Here is a 14,567-nt window from a genome sequence, read left to right as displayed (position 1 = left end):
GTGGGCCGCCATCTTGGGAGCGTAGCCGTTCCAGAGAGCGGAGGAATTGGCAGCGGGCAGGATTCCTAGAGCAAAGCAGGTAAGGATGCTGAAATATGACCCTTGTCTGACTAGGCTTCTATTCTGGAGGAGAAAGTTACTGGAGATGGGGTCTGGCGCTGTATGTTACATTTAGAAAAGCTAAGTTGCCCTTCTGAATACAGGACACTGAGGATAATAATTACCTGCTGGGAGAAACCACCAAGGAAGAGAAGAGCCAGAGAAAAAAACACCAAGTTAAGGGGATCCTGGGAGAAACCACAGGCAGATGATAGGAGGAATCAGGATTAGAACAGTCCACTTTTTAGAGACGCCATTCAAGGAAAAGTTGGACAGGTCACTATGGGAGTCATCTCTTGAGTGAAACCACCCTGAAAGTCTGAGAGACATCTGAAGGAGTAGTAGGCTGCAGGAAGGGAGTAAGCCACCTTGGGAAATAGGGTGGAAGTCCGATGGTTTTAACACAATCTTCTCCTGGAAGATACCACCAGAGTTGGGAGGAGAGGTCCAGGCGTCCCCTTCTGAAGGGCTGGGTGGTGTGAGAAGGTGAATAGAGATTTGAATACCAATTAATATCCCTTACCCTTCATACTGACTACCTCAAGTGCAACTCTAGTAGGCAATGGTAATAACACTAATAGTCTTTAGTATGGCCAACGTGTGACTACACCTAAAAAAAACTATTTTCATTTACCTTGAAGTTAAAATATAATTATTAGCCATCGCCTTACTATATCAGTGAAGCTTTAAGTGCAGTCTCTGACCCTTGGCTTCTCTGTGGAAATTCTGAAGCCACGTAACACCTCCTTATTCCCCTTTTTGGGGGGTATGGGTGAGGAGTTATGAAGATACAATTCCTTTCACTTGGTGAACTCCTAAACATTACTCACAGCTCAGCTTCTGACAGGAAGTTCTACCTGACAGTGGTGGTAGGTTCTTTACCCAATAAGTTCAGTTCCAGCAGGTGGGAAAATTGTTTTCAGGGAATTGAACCTACACTCTGATGTGGGCATGCTAGATGCCTTCAGGCCAGTTATGTCTCTCTCTGAGACTCAGCTTAAAAATATGTTTAGAGAGGCCGGGCGCGGTGGCTCATGCCTATAATCCCAGCACTTTGGGAGGCCGAGGCGGGTGGATCACAAGGTCAAGAGATCGAGATCATCCTGGTCAACAAGGTGAAACCCCGTCTCTACTAAAAATACAAAAATTAGCTGGGCATGGTGGCGAGCACCTGTAGTCCCAGCTACTCGGGAGGCTGAGGCAGGAGAATTGCTTGAACCCAGAAGGCAGAGGTTGCAGTGAGCCGAGATCGTGCCATTGCACTCCAGCCTGGGTAACAACAGCAAAACTCCGTCTCAAAAAATATATATATGTATATATATGTTTAGAGAATTAGACTCTGCTGATCTCATTCTGTTTCTTCTCCTAAAGGATAGTCTAAGGAAACATCTGTGAAGTCCATTAGTGAACACACATTTCTACTAGAGGCCTAAGAATCACTGTTAATTTTGTCAGTAATACAGTTCTGTTAAAAAGAATATGACTTGGCCAGCTGCAGTGGGTCACACCTGTAATCCCAGCACTTTGGGAGGCTGAGGCTGATGGATCACAAGGTCAGGAGTTCAAGACCAGACTGGCCAACATGGTGAAACCCCATCTCTACTAAAAACACAAAAAATTAGCCAGGCATGGTGGCACACGCCTGTAGTCCCAGTTTCTCGGGAGTCTGAGGCAGGAGAATCCCTTTAACCCAGGAGGCAGAGGTTGTGGTGAGCCGAGATCATGCCACTGCACTCCAGCCTGGGCAACAGAGCAAGACTCCATCTCAAAAAAAAAAAAAAAGGCAATAATATTAGCTTTAAAAACTCCACTGAGAAGGGGCATATGGTACTGCAAAAGAAAATGTTGATAAATGTTGAAGCAGGTTGGTAAGTAGACAGAAGTCATTATCATGGTCTCTTCCTAGTATTTGTGTGAAAATTTCATAGTAAAATTTTAATTTAAAACATTTACAAGGAAATATCGAGAAGACAGCAGGTGTGGTCATAGTATTAGGGAACAGAAACCTAGGAGAGCCAGAGTGACCCCATTTTAAGTTCAGCTCCATCTTGAGACTAGCAAGGCACATTCATTGTCAGTCACAACTCACGGTCCTAAGATGTTTACAGTGAAGGAAGCAACTTGGTGATGCCTTCAAGGACCGCCTCCTAGAACAATAGAAAATCCAGATGTCCAGTACTCCTAACAATAAATGCTTTCAAGATAATTAGTTATACCTTGATGTACATACACACTAAAATGTCAAGGATAGTATTCTTTTTCTTTCTTTTTTTTTTTTTTGAGACAGAGAATCATCCTGTTGTCAAGGCTGGAGTACAGTGGCGCAACCTTGGCTCACTGCAACCTCTACCTCCCAGGTTGAAATAATTCTCCTGCCTCAGCCCCCCGAGTAGCTGGGATTACAGGCTCCCACCACCACGTCCAGCTAATTTTTGTATTGTTAATAGAGAAGGGGTTTCACCATGTTGGCCAGGATAGTTTTGTTTAAATCAATAGAATAATAAATTTTGTCATAATGTCAGGCCATAACGTAGGCACAGCTTGCTTTAGCCTTTACATAGACAAGATCCCTACGTAAGAAAAACTTAAAGGGTGTTTCCTCACTTACTTTCTGAGGACACTCTACTCTGTAGTGGAGTAACTTTCAATAAACTATCTCTTCTCACTGCAGTCTGCGACTCACCTTGAATTCTTTCCTGCATGAGATCAAGAACCCTCTCTTGGAGTCTGGATTGTGACCCTTTTATTTCCATAACAATAGTATTATACAAACACAGGCATACCTCGAGATATTTAGGGTTTGGTTCCAGGCCACTACAATAAAACAAGTCACACAATTTGTTTAGTTTCCCAGTGCAGCACACACTGGGGCCTGCTGGGGATAGGGTGGGGAAAGGGAGAGCCTTAGGAAAAATGGCTAATGCATGCTGGGCTTAATACTTAGGTGATGGTTTGATGGGTGCAGCAAACCACCATGACACATGTTTACCTATGTGACAAACCTGTACATCCTGCACGTGTACTCCAGAACTAGGATGAAAATTAAAATAAAGAAAGTCTATTTTGAAAAATAGAGAAGATACAAGAAAACAACATGAGAAAGATTTAAAACTCCATAATTCTCAGGGTATTTTGAGTAATCCATTAGAAAATTTAATAAAATAGAAAGTTTTCCAAGAAAACACAGATGAAAATTGTCACGCAAAGGAAGAAAATATGGAGAGGCCAAAAACAATAAAAGAAATCTGAGGCTAAGTGAAGTGGCTCATGCCTGTAATCCCAACACTTTGGGAGGCCAAGGCAGGCAGATCACAAGGTTAAGAGAATTGAGACCAGCCTGGCCCTCATGGTGAAACCCCGTCTCTACTAAAAGTAAAAAAATTAGCTGGGCGTGGTGGTGCACACCTGTAGTCCCAGCTACTCGTGAGGCTGAGGCAGGAGAATCACTTGAACCCGGGAAGTGAAGGCTGCAGTGAGATGAGATCATGCCACTGCACTCCAGCCTGGTGACAGAGCAAGACTCCAACTCAAAAAAAAAAGAAAAAGAAGAAAAAGAAAAGAAAAGAAAAAAGAAATTGAATTGAATTGGCAGCATATACAAAAACCAATCCTACGTGTATTAATGATTCAAATGTTAAAAACATAATTTTAATACTTTCAGTAAAAATATCAGTAAATGTTTTTTACACTTCATGAGAATAGAAAGATCTCTTAAACAGAACACCAAAAAAAAAAAAAAAGACTAACCATAAAAAGGTTGATAAAACAGACTATATTAAAATAATAATTTTTGTTCATCAAGTGATAGGAAAGAGAATAAAAAGACAAGGTATAAACTGATGCAGGTACACACAGAACACAGGCTACCCAAGATTGGTGGCAGGAATATACTTTTTAAAAAATCCTCCAAATCAATAAAGAAAGCTTAACAAACCCAATGCAAATATGGTAGGAGGCATGCACAGGTATTTCACAGAAGAAGAAATGCATGTAGCAAGTAGATATATGAGAAGATTTTCAGCATCCTTAGGATCAGCGAAATGTAAGTCAAGATAACAATATAATTTTACATAGGTTTGGCAAAATTAAAAAGTTTGTCAGGTTGGGCGCAGTGGCTCACATCTGTAATCTCAGCACTTTGGGAGGCCGAGGCTGGTGGATCATGAGGTCAGGAGTTCAAACCCAGCCTGGCCAAGATGGTGAAACCTCATCTCTACTAAAAATACAAAAATTAGCTGAGCGTGGTGGTGGGCGCCTGTAGTCTCAGCTACTCGGGAAGCTGAGGCAGGAGAATCACTTGAATCCAGGAAGCAAGGTTGCAGTGAGCCAAGATTGTGCCATTGCACTCCAGCCTGGCGACAGAGCAAGGTACCATCTCAAAGAAAAAAGAAAAAAATATCATAGCAATTAGAACATAATTTATTTTTCAAGTGTAGGAGCGTGCGACTTAACTGGCATGGCCTTTGGTCCTGTATCTTATTGCCACAAAGATTTTCTGTCACTCTCATAATGTGTGTTTTAACATAAATGTTGATCAGTTGTGTCTAAACCACAAAAGAGATTGGGTATAATGAAGCATGTCTGACCTTCCATCTTGCCTTGGCTGAGAACTAAGTTTTTACATTTTTTTCTGGGGTCCTCTCGGTCAAGGGGGGAGTCCATTAAGTCAGTTGGGAGCCTTAACCTCTAAACTGCCTCTGACCCTGAACTTCGACCCTCTCTGCCTCAGAATGACCATCTAATTCACACGTGCATTTTCTCCAGGGCACCAGTACTTGCGACTTCTTTGTGAAGCAGGAAGGCAGCATTAGAACCTCCCTCTTTTGCACCTGCAGGAGGTAAAATACATTAAAATGACTCTGCTGAGTTTGTGTGTAAGGCAGGTGGAAGAGTCCTTGATCGTGAACAGGAGTTTATAGTTCTGGAAATTGGCAGTCAGCTGCAGTCGCTCAATGGAAGGCCACAATGCAAATGTTGGGAATATGGGGTAAGCCTCCTAGGGCTCAGCCAGGTGCTATAGTTTAAAGCTGTCTTTCCTGGCTTTGGAATGATACTGCGGAAGAATAAAAGTGATTCTGTGAAATCTCCAGCTTGGCCAAGAAGAAAATTGATTCTGTATTTGGAAGGAGGATCTCTCCCAATGGGAAGTGAAACATGCAAAGTGGGAAATCAGGAAGCTTCCAGAACCAAGGGCAACTCTAGACTGAAGCTGTAGTCGGAGACACTCTTCACCCCTTGTTGGTTGTGGTTAACATCACATACGTCAAAGGAGAAGAGTGTCCACTGGAGGGTGCTATGGCCTGAATTGTGTCCCACTAGCCCCAAATTCATACATTGAAACCCTAATCCCCAATGTGCCAAATCTGGAGATAGGGCTTTTAGGAGATAATTAAGATTACATGAGGTAATAAGGAATGGATTCTAAACTGATAACTGGTCCTACAGGAAGGAGAATAGAGAGAGATGTTATCTCCCTGTGTGTATCTCTCCCTCTCTATTGTGCATGCATTTATTTTCTTTTTTTTTTTTGATGGAATTTTGCTCTATGTCACCCAGGCTGGAGTGCAGTGACATGATCTCGGTTCACTGCAACCTCTGCCTCCCAGGTTCAAGTGATTCTGCTGCCTCAGCCTCCTGAGTAGCTGGGATTACAGGCGCCCACCACCATGCCTGGCTAATTTTTATATTTTTAGTAGAGATGAGATTTCACCAGGTTAGCAAGGCTGATCTCAAACTTCTGACCTCAGGTGATCCACCCACCTCAGCCTCAAGACTGAGGAATTTATAAACAAGAGACATGCTTATAGTTGTGGTAGCTGAGAGGTCCAAGATCAAGATGCCAGAACATTCAGTGTCTGGTGAGCACTTGCCGCTTCATAGATTGTGCCATCTTGCTATGTCCTCACATGGTGGAAAGGGCAAACAAGCTCCCTTAGGTGACTTTTTTTTTGTTTTAATCTCACCTTGAATTGTAACCTTAGGTGACTTTTATAAGGTACTAATCTAATTCATATGAGCAAAGTCCTCATGACCAAATAATCTACCAAAGGCCTCATCTCTTAATATTATCCCACTGGTGATTAGGCTTTAATATGAATTTTGAAGGGACACAGACATTTAGACCATAGCAATAGGCAACACTGCATTATAAATGGGCCCGTTTTCCAGAGTATAATGTTGGGAACCAGCCCAACACTGTGCATGGGTGCTTCGTGTCCCGCCAGTGACAAGGGAGTGAGAAAAGAAAGACAAAGACAAACACAAGAATAGAATTTTACAGCACGGTTCTAGGGGTCCAACAGACTCACGCAGGGTGATCCGTGCTGGCATTCAGCTCTGGGCTCCGGGCGCTTTTATTAGGTGTATTATCTTGTTAATCTTGCAGGCTGTGGGGATAGGGGCTGAGGAGGAAGATAGCTGGAAGAAGAACACGTGTCTGCAGCATTCAATAGCAAACATGGTTCTTCTAAGAAGCTAACTAAGGACACTGAGATTTAACCACCCATTGTCTATCCAGGTGTTTTGGCAACAGAGGTGCAGCCATAAGGTCTGACCACACACCTTGTATCCAGGGGCTTTTATCTCCCGAGCATTGTGGACACAGAGCAATCGGAATTGCTCTGTATTCTGAGAACATAGGCAGAGCCTGTGGCCTTCTGGTGTCTCTGCCCTGCAAGGCTCCTGCCTTACCAGCACCCATCTGCGAAGACCCTCCCAAGTCTTGTGAGCAGAGATTGCATTACCTCCCTAAGTCTTTTGCATAAGCTCCCTTCACAAAATCCTTACACAAACTCTACATTGGGAAGAGTTGTGGGACCAAAGCAGTTTCTCTTCTGCTCTGCAGCCACACCGCAGTGTTCCGCGGTTACAGACGCTCTCAGATGGTCCTTACCACAGGCCTCCTGATACTGCTTGATCTCTGCTTTTATTTTACTGCACCATAGTGTGGATATGATCTGCGGCACACATCTCAGCGTATAAAAAGCAAAGCAAGCTTGTAATCATTTAACTGTAAGTAACACAGGTCTGCCCCTGGCCGTCTCTTCCCACATATAATAGAACACACCATGGGTTCTCAGGATTGGCATTTATTATAGTCACAAACTTAGTATAACTCAAACGCTTGTATTAAGGTGGTGCTTACATTACCCTACTTCACAGATGGAAACAGAAAACAGCTTTTGTTTTAGTAGCAATATCTATTATTATAATAAATATTGAAATAACACCATAATAATATCATAAAGGAAGTAATCTAATTGTGTTGATTTTACAGAGGCAGAAAAACATTCCCCCTAGAGCCGTGGCTATTGTGTTCATGTAAACTCCAATCTGAAGGTGGCAGAAACTAGAACGGACAGGATTTCTTAGCATCAGAGTTCATATGTCATTCATGGTATCTTCATAATTAAAGGCATGTAATAAGTAGTGACAAAGATTCTGATATTAGTTATAAATTATGATAATTATACTTAAAACCAATAATAGAGCCAGGCATGGTGGCTCACCCCTGTAATCCTAGCACTTTGGGAAGCAGGGTGGGCAGATGACCTGAGGTCAGGAGTTCAAGACCAGCCTGACCAACATGGAGAAAATTCCATCTCTACTAAAAATATAAAATTAGCCAGGCATAGTGGTGCATGCCTGTACTCCCAGCTATTCGGGAGGCTGAGACAGGAGAATCACTTGAACCTGGGAGGCAGAGGTGAGCTGAGATCAAGTCATTGCACTCCCGCCTGGGCAACAAGAGTGAAACTCCATCTCAAAAAAACCACAAAAAACAAAAACAAAACCAATAATAGAATCAACATAATGGTAGATTAAGTATTGTAGTTAATAAGTGGTGTGATCTGGGGAGTGGGGAGTAGAGCAGCATAGGGTGGGATAGGATATAATATAGATAAGAGTCACATAGGCACAGCAGCCTGACTGAAGCTGAGGATGGAGGGCTCAATTCATTCTGACATTAGGGCAAGTGTGCATGACAATCATGGCTTTAACCTGACTTTGGCCACAGGGTCAACATCTGCCACACTGCATCACATTCACTTTCCAATCAAGTGCCTGAGGCCCAGAACCCTCAGCCCTGCCACATTCCTCTTGCTTCCTGGGTTATATTTGCTGGTGGCTGCTCCAGTGAATGGGGTGGAGCATATGGAACTGATGATGGGGGATGGGATTGAAAGTGCTAGGGTGGATGCCAATGGTAATAGACCTCTGCCTCTGGGTTCCTCACCACTGTCCCCCACCAACAGGGTATGCCACTGTGACCAAGAGGAGGCTGAGTTAGGAGACCCCATGGAATGCTGGGGGAAGATGTAGGTAAGCTACTTAGGAGAGTGGCAGGGTGGTTGGGGACAACCTGTACATGGAATTAGAGCTGAGGTATGCTGAAGCATGGGGAGGGGCATTAGTTTTTCGTTTTTTGTTTTTTGTTCTGTTACTCAGGCTGGAGTGCAGTGGCATGATCTCGGCTCACTGCAACCTCTGCCTCCTAGGTTCAAGTGATTCTCCTGCCTCAGCCTCCCGAGTAGCTGGGATTACAGGTACATGCCACCATGCCCAGCTAATTTTTGTATTTTTAGTGGAGATGGGGTTTCACCATGTTGGTCAGGCTGGTCTCAAACTCCTGACCTCATGATCCGCCCGCCTTGGCCTCCCAAAATGCTGAGCCAGCACGCCTGGCCCTCTAATTTAAAATCTAGATTAATTTTTTAAAAATTAGAGAACCTGGAACCAACCCTACCACTTCCCCATTCATTTAGCCAATCTGTGTGGGGCATTGGCTCAACGTCAGTACTACTGCTATTATTCATTCATTCATTCATTCACTCATTTAACAAGCTTGTACTGAGTGTCTGCTTTGTGCTGGCACCATGTTGGGTGCCTTGGACACAGCAATATCAAGACAGACAAAGACCAGGCCTCATGAGGTCTAGTGGAAAGGTTGGATGAAAAACCAAAAAAAGAAATATTTAATGTCAAGTCAGATGGTGATGCCTGCAACACAAATATATACGAAATAATACAGCAGAAAGGTGACCCCAAGGGCTGTATTCCTTCAGATACAATGGTGGGGCAAGGTGGGGGTGGATGCTTTTCAAAGATGGGAGAAGAAAGCCAGATATATGGGCACTGGGGAAGCAGAGTATCCTCAGAGAACATGGTTGGTGCAAAAGCCCAAAGCTGGAGAAAGCTTCCTTGATGTTAAACAGCCAGAATTGAGATTCTTGAGAAATAACAAAAATATTGACCACCTCCATCTGTGGGGTCTCTGAACCCTATGATCTAGTTTATTATAGTTAATAACTTTTTATTATAAACATTAAATGTGATTATATAAAAGTAAAAACTAAAATGTCATATAAAAGTTTGATATGCAACATATAAAAATTATATACTCATACACTAGATATTATATGTATTATATAAAATGGAAACTAGTGTAGTAAGTATAATAATAAATATTATAATGTGCTATAACATACAGTAAAACACAGTATATAGTGTATGATATCCACACATAAAATTTAAATATATAAATCTATAGTCTAGTATCTAATAGTTTTTCAAATGTCATTTTTTTTTTTGAGACGGAGTTTCGCTCTTGTTACCCAGGCTGGAGTGCAACGGCGCGATCTCGGCTCACCCCCACCTCCACTCCTGGGTTCAGGCAATTCTCCTGCCTCAGCCTCCTGAGTAGCTGGGATTACAGGCATGCGCCACCATGCCCAGCTAATTTTTTGTATTTTTAGTAGAGACGGGGTTTCACCATGTTGACCAGGATGGTCTCGATCTCTTGACCTTGTGATCCACCCGCCTCAGCCTCCCAAAGTGCTGGGATTATAGGCGTGAGCCACCGTGCCCGGCCTCAAATGTCATTTAAATTATCACACAGTAAAAAAAAATACAGTACTTCTGAGATTCATCCATGTTGCAGCCAGTGTCAATAAAATCTTTTCTTTTCTTTTCTTTTTTTTTTTTTTGAGATGGAGTTTCCCTCTTGTTACCCAGGCTGGAGTGCAATGGCACCATCTCGGCTCACGGTGACCTCTGCCTCCTGGGTTCAAGCAATTCTCCTGCTTCAGCCTCCCGAGTAGCTGGGACTACAGGCATGCGCTACCATGCCCAGCTAATTTTTTTTTTATTTTTAGTAGAGACGGGGTTTCACCATGTTGACCAGGATGGTCTCGATCTCTTGACCTCGTGATCCACCCGCCTCAGCCTCCCAAAGTGCTGGGATTATAGGCGTGAGCCACTGCGCCCAGCTAAATCATTTCTTTTCATGTTGGGGTAGTATTTTATTGTATAGAAGCCCTACAATGTGTTTAATTATTCACCCACTGTTACATTTGGGTTGGCTTCTACTTTTGGCAATTATACAGTTCCTGTGAAATTTGAGTACATGTTTTCATATAAACAATTAGGGTAAATACCTAGGAGTTGGATTGGTGAGTCATATGATAAGTATATGTTTAACAGTATAAGAAGCTGCCAGCTGGGTGCAATGGCTCACGCCTGTAATCCCAACACTTTTGGAGGCCAAGGTGGGTGGATCATCTGAGGTCAGGAATTTGAGACCAGCCTGGACAACATGGTGAAACCCTGTCTTTACTAAAAACACAAAAATTAGCCAGGTGTATTGGCGGATGCCTGTAATTTTGGCTACTCTGGAGGTTGAGGCATGAGAATCACTTGAACCTGGGGAGCGGAGGTTGCAGTGAGTTGAGATTGTGCCACTGCACTCTAGTCTGGGCGACAGAGTGAGACTTTGTCTCAAATAAAAAGAAGCTCCAAAACTTTTCGCCCAAAGTGGATATATCATATATGTATCATTTTACGTTTCTACCCGCAGTGCATGAAAGTTTCCATTGCTCTGCATTGTTGCCAACTCTCAGCATTATGTCTTGATTTTTAGGCATGCTAAAAGGTGTGTATGGGTACCTCATTGTGGTTTCAATTTTCATTCTCTTGATAATCAAAGATATCAAGCATCTTTTCAACACCTTATTTTCCATTTCTATCTCATATAGCCATATGGATGGATCTCAAATACATCACATGAAATGAAACAAATCACATTCAAAAGGATACAAACACACAGACATAGACACACACAGTAGGTCTCCATTTACACAACATGTGGAAAAGGCAAAATTATACACACAGAAAGTAGGCTTGTGATTGTCGGGGGTAGGGAAGAGGGATGGACTAAAAACAGGAGGAAGTGCAGGGAAGTGACGGAACAGTTCTCTGTCCTGACTGTGGTATTGACTGCACGATTAGATATACTTGTCAAAGCTTTGAGAATTCTACACTTAAAAGGGTGAATATAACTCTATGTAAATTATACCTCAATAAATATGACCTTAAAAAAAAAAGCTGTAAGGGCCAGATGTGGTGGCTCATGCCCATAATTCCAGCACTTTGGGAGGCCAAGGCGGGTGGATAAGGTTAGGAGTTCAAGACCAGCCTAGCCAAGATGCTGAAACCCCATCTCCACTAAAAATACTAAAATTAGCCAGGTGTGGTGGTGGGGGCCACTCTGCCTCAAAACAAAGCAAAAATTAGCCAGGCATGGTGACACACACCTGTAATCCCAGCTACTCAAGAGGTTGGAACAGGAGAATCACTCAAACCCAAGAGGTGGAGGTTGCAGTGAGCTGAGATTGCACCACTGCACTCCAGTCTGGAGACAGAGCGAGACTCCATCTCAAGAAAAAAAAAAAATTATAGTCGTGTTCATACAAAAACCTGCACACAGGTGTTTACAGCAGCTTCATTCATAATCAGTAAAACTTGGATGCAACTAAGACGTTCTTCAGTAGGTGATTAGACAAATAAATCATAGTACATCCAGACAACAGCATATTATTCAGTGCAAAAAAAAAAGAAGAGCTAGCAAGCCATGAAAAGACATGAAACTTAAATCCACATTACTAAGTGAAACAAGTCAGTCTGAAAAGGCTGCATACTTTATGGTTCAAAGGCAAAACTATGGAGACAAAATAGCCAGGGGTGTAGGGTAGGAAGGCATGACTAGGCAAAACCCAGAGGTTTATTAGGACAGCGAAACTGCTCTTTACCCTTCTGTAATAATGCATACATGTCATTATTCGTTTGTCTCAACCCATAGAAAGTACATCAAGGCCAGGCATGGTGACTTATACCTGTAATCGCAGCATTTTGGGAGGCTGAGGCAGGTGAATCATGAGGTCAGGGGATCGAGACCATTCTGGTTAACATGGTGAAACCCCGTCTCTACTAAAAATACAAAAAATTAGCTGGATGTGGTGGCACACACCTACTACTCAGGAGGCTGAGGCAGGAGAATTGCTTGAACCCGGGAGGCAGAGGTTGCAGTGAGCCGTGATTACGCCACTGCACTCCAGCCTGGGCCACAGAGCAAGACTCCGTCTGAAAACAAAAAAACCAGAATGCACATCAAGACTGAACCCTAATTAAACCATGGACTTTGGCTGATAGTGTCAATGTAGTTTCATCAACTGTAACAAATGTACCACTGTGAAGGGGGATGTTGATGATGGGGGACGTTGTGTACGCATGAGGGTAGGGGATATATAGGAAATCTCTGTACCTTAGGCGCATTTTGCTGTGAACCTAAAACTGATCTAAAAAAGTCTTTTATATAAATGGGTATACCTATACACATAGGTCAGTACTAAAATATTATGTCACAGTAAGTACAAAGGAGAAATAATTGAAAGTCATGTACAGTGAAATGTGTTTTTCTCCGTATTTCCTGAAATTCAAGTGATACACTTAGGAGTAAGGTAAAATGGGAATAATGAAGGGTGACCAGACCTTGTTCTAGGGGATAAGAAGGAAAAGGTGATCTCCAGACATCCTCCTGAGGGTCAGCAGACATTGTCCTAAGTTGGGAATAATGGTGTATCACAAAGTATCTGAAATTGAAGGCAGAACAGTAAAGCTTCAGATATAGTGCTGGATGAGGTGAAGGGAGTAAGGGGTCATCAGACATTGGTCTAAGATGTTGAACACGTGATGGGCCATCAGATTCTGTGAAGAACTGAGGAAGCAGAGCTAATGATGGCTCAGTAGACACTGATCTAGGGTGGGGTAATGGATGTGTCACCAAGCACTCCCCAACTAGGGCTTGGGAATTAAAGGGGCATTGTGGCTGCCCCTTTGACTATGTTCTATCCTTGGGCCCCATCTTCACCTCCCCATACTGCCCTTCCAAAAGGTGAAAACATCTCTGCAGGCCCCAAATATTTCCCACTCCCAGAAGTGCCAACAGACTGGCCCCAGACAAGCCATTCTGCAAGTTCCAGAAGGGCCACCCAGCAACTGTGCATCCAATCAGATCATCTGCCAGCATCTCTAAGGTCACTGCTGCCTGTCTAGGGCAGGATACCTAATATTCAATGAAGATCTACCCTTGTCTGCTCTAGTTCCCTGTACTGGCTTCAGGCAATCCTCTTCTGGCAGGATGAGCAGGTGTGTGGGTTGGGTTCTGGAGTAGGTGGGGCTATGTCAAGTTGCAGGTGAGACAGGGCATAGCTGTGCATGCTGAGGATGAATGAGCAGGGAGTCTTTTGCAATCACGTTGGAGCTGTGGGATTCTGGAATCATGGCAGGGAATACTGGAAGCAAGTATCCACATGGGATCTCCTGTACCTCCCTTCTTTAGCATCAGACCAAAAAGTTTACAATGACTTTTTAGCTTTAGGGTTGAGAAGGGATACAACCTAGGTAGAGACTGAAGGTGAAAAGGTCTGGGTGTTTTAGGGAAGTTGGTTCTCCCTATTAGAGCTTCTTATGCTACAACAAAGAAAAAAATCAGAAGTCGTGCAGCAAACACTGGTCAACTCTCCACAGGTGCATTTATGGAATCCCTGCTGTATGGCAGTCATGGGGCTAGACTCATAGGGGTGAACAAAAGGGAAATATTTTCTAGTGTAGAAGCCATAGAGAAATGAGCAAAAGATGCCAGGCAGGGTGGTGGAAAGTGCTAGGGAGAAGAGTAAAGGAGGAAGGGTGAGGGGCTGGAATTTTAAACCAGGCAGATAGGGAAGGCCTGTAAGGAGGTGTCATGGAAAAAAACAAACAAACATGAGGAACAAGCCACAGATAAAGAATTGTGCTTTTTGCAATGGGCACTGCAAATACAAAGGCCCTGAGTCAGGGACTGAACTTATGTCTGAGGCATATAGCAGGAAGGGTCCTTGTGGGGTGCATGGAATGAACATGGACACAAGTAGACAGTGAACATATGGTGCTGTTAGTTTTCATGAGTTCATTGATTTTACATGATTCATGAGTTATCTCCTATCGCATATAATATATTGATTTCATGAGTTATCAACTTATGAAAGTCACATTATGAAGGAAAGCAAAATGCTGGGCTTCAACTCAGCAACAGGTAAATTAACAAAAAACAAGAGGCTGAATGGGAAGAATTCTAATAGCAGAAGGAAGAATTT

At 43.1% G+C, this 14,567-nt stretch overlaps 2 protein-coding genes across 11 annotated transcripts in view; one reads left to right on the top strand and one right to left on the bottom strand.

The window, feature by feature from the left end:
- Nucleotides 1-27: 27 nt before the first annotated feature.
- Nucleotides 28-14,567, top strand: part of ZNF383 (zinc finger protein 383) — a 61,879-nt gene continuing 47,339 nt past the window's right edge. The window contains exons 1-3 of one of the 3 annotated variants that reach the window (XM_078359244.1): nucleotides 28-79; nucleotides 6,944-7,110; nucleotides 7,376-14,567. The exon at nucleotides 7,376-14,567 is cut by the window's right edge and continues 22,489 nt beyond it. The gene's annotated coding sequence lies outside the window, so the exon portion shown is untranslated. Of the gene's footprint in view, nucleotides 7,111-7,375 lie in introns of all 3 variants that reach the window. The other 2 variants (XM_078359245.1, XM_035286608.3) reach the window with 2 other exon arrangements.
- Nucleotides 7,172-14,567, bottom strand: part of ZNF585B (zinc finger protein 585B) — a 23,734-nt gene continuing 16,338 nt past the window's right edge. For 6 of the 8 annotated variants that reach the window (XM_035283386.3, XM_054249170.2, XM_054249171.2 and 3 more), the window contains one exon: nucleotides 7,172-14,567. This exon is cut by the window's right edge and continues 3,125 nt beyond it. The gene's annotated coding sequence lies outside the window, so the exon portion shown is untranslated. The other 2 variants (XR_001908694.5, NM_001270920.1) reach the window with 2 other exon arrangements.

This window comes from Callithrix jacchus, chromosome 22, assembly GCF_049354715.1.
Source record: "Callithrix jacchus isolate 240 chromosome 22, calJac240_pri, whole genome shotgun sequence".
Lineage (NCBI taxonomy): Eukaryota > Metazoa > Chordata > Mammalia > Primates > Cebidae > Callithrix > Callithrix jacchus.
Note: the sequence above shows the minus strand (reverse complement) of the source record. Positions and strands in the feature narration are given on the sequence as shown.